The following is a 2,573-nucleotide window of genomic DNA, read 5'->3' on the forward strand; positions in this document are numbered from 1 at the left end:
ATCCCTGATCTACTGAACTCACTATGCGCCGCTCTACTCTCTGTTGAGTTTCGGCCACATCGTGATTTACACCCAATGGTCACTTTAAAATTCCTCAAATGATCTCTCTTTGGTGTAAAACCCCTCAGGGTCTCACAAAGTTACACAGCCTGTTGTTCTGGGGGAGCAACTACTCTGCTCTTGAGGTCACACAGCGCCCTGGGGTCAAACAGATTCACTTCCTTTAAGTGAACCTTTGATGGCATTTGCAAGTTTATTACTCATGGGAATAAATTACAGATAATAAAGATCTCTGGGATCCATGCTGAAATAAAAAAGAAATTACTTGACAGACCAAACACAAGTTCGGGATTGTTCTGTAGCAGTTTTCTAATGTTAGGAACCTGCTCACCACACTCCCCATGCTTTGTCTACAACAGAGTCCAGGGTTGTGTAATTGTCACCAATACTGTTTGCACTGTCTCCTTTTGTATTTTCACCAGTAACTGTGGCATGGCTGTGGGATTGTACCCAAGGCTTGGCTACGTTATTTGACTCCATCTGTGTTTAGCACCTGAAGCTCAGGACGACTGTTATGCTCTAGAGGAATCCATGGATTCTCCCAGCTCTTGTCCTTTCTGAGGAACGCGGGGTGCACACCCTCAGCTCAGGGGATGTGTGATTGCAGACACCCAAAATGTCAGTCGGACTCACATGAAACTCAATTCTTAACCCACAGAAGATTTACTACCAATTAACAAAGGATACAAAATGCTGAGAGCCCCTGAGTATCCAGGAGGTGCCAGGCCCATCAGACACAGCTTCGGAGACCCCGCACCGCAATGGGAAGTGGTTTGTTTCTCAGATGTGGGGCAGAACTTGTCTGGCACCAGTCAGCACAGGGAAGGCTGGGGGATCCTCAGATTCTGTGTCCCTTCCGTCACAGCCCTGCTCTGGCGTTAGGACTGTCATTTGGTAGCATGTCTGCAGTGTGTGGGGTGTAGCTTCTAAACAGACCCCACGCATCACGCTGCCATCACTAGTAGGGCAGTGATCGGCGTACAGCCACCCCTGTAAGACCCTCACGTATCTCGTTGTCTGCGCATTTCACGGTTACTCTTTGCCAGAGTTCTGCTCTGTCCAGGCTCACTGAGGAGGGAGGAACAGGTTACCGATCCCTGTGAACCTTTCCTTGGCAGGTGACTTCTAGAGACATATAGATGAAATAACATGCAAATTAGTATATTGTCACACACACACACACACACCAATGACGTGGAGACAGGAGCTGAAAACTGAAATCAAAGGCTTGAATCCCTGATCTACTGAACTCTATCTTCGCTCTACTCTCTCCTGTTGAGTTTTCGCCACATCGTGATTTACACCCAATGGTCACTTTAAAAATTCTCAAATGATGCTCTTTGGTCTTAAAACCCCTCCAGGGTCTCACAAAGTTACACAGCCTGTTGTTCTGGGGAGCAACTACTCTGCTCTTGAGGTCACACAGCGCCTGAGGTCAAACAGAATTCACTTCCTTTTAAGTGAACCTTTGATGGCATTTGCAAGTTTATTACTCATGGGAATAAATTACAGATAATAAAGATCTCTGGGATCCATGCTGAAATAAAAAGAAATTACTTGACAGACCAAACACAAGTTCGGGATTGTTCTGTAGCAGTTTTCTAATGTTAGGAACCTGCTCACCACACTCCCCATGCTTTGTCTACAACAGAGTCAGGGTTGTGTAATTGTCTGTACTGTTTGCACTGTCTCCTTTTGTATTTTCACCAGTAACTTGTGGCATGGCTGTGGGATTGTTTGAGGCTTGGCTCGTTATTTGACTCCCATCTGTGTTTAGCACCTGGAAATCGGGGCGACTGTTATAACTCTAGAGGAATCCATGGATTCTCCCAGCTCTTATTGTCCTTTCTGAGACGCGGGGTGCACACCCTCAGCTCAGGGGATGTGTGATTGCAGACACCCAAAATGTCAGTCGGACTCACATGAAACTCAATTCTTAACCCACGAAGAGATTTACTACCAATTAACAAAGGATAAAATGCTGAGAGCCCCTGAGTATCCAGGAGGTGCCAGGCCCATCAGACACAACTTGGAGACCCCGCGCAATGGGAAGTGGTTTGTTTCTCAGATGTGGGGCAGAACTGTCTGGCACCAGTCAGCACAGGGAAGGCTGCCCAGGGGATCCTCAGATTCCTGTGTCCCTTCCTTCATAGCCCTGCTCTGGCTTTAGAACTGTCATTTGGTAGCATGTCTGCAGTGTGTGGGGGTGTAGCTTCTAAGCAGAAGACCCACGCATCACGCTGCCATCACTAGTAGGGCAGTGATCGGCGTACAGCCACCTGTAAGACCCTCACGTATCTCGTTGTCTGCGCATTCCACGGTTACTCTTTGCCAGAGTTCTGCTCTGTCAGGCTCACTGAGGAGGAGGAACAGGTTACCGATCCCTGTGAACCTTTCCTTGTAGGTGACTTCTAGAGACATATAGATGAAATAACATGCAAAATTAGTATATTGTCACACACACACACACACACCCCAGATATGCGCATGCACAAACATAGGCTTCACGTGCT

The sequence above is a fragment of the Ursus maritimus genome, unplaced genomic scaffold (assembly GCF_017311325.1).
Source record: "Ursus maritimus isolate PB19 unplaced genomic scaffold, ASM1731132v1 scaffold_30, whole genome shotgun sequence".
Classification (NCBI taxonomy): domain Eukaryota; kingdom Metazoa; phylum Chordata; class Mammalia; order Carnivora; family Ursidae; genus Ursus; species Ursus maritimus.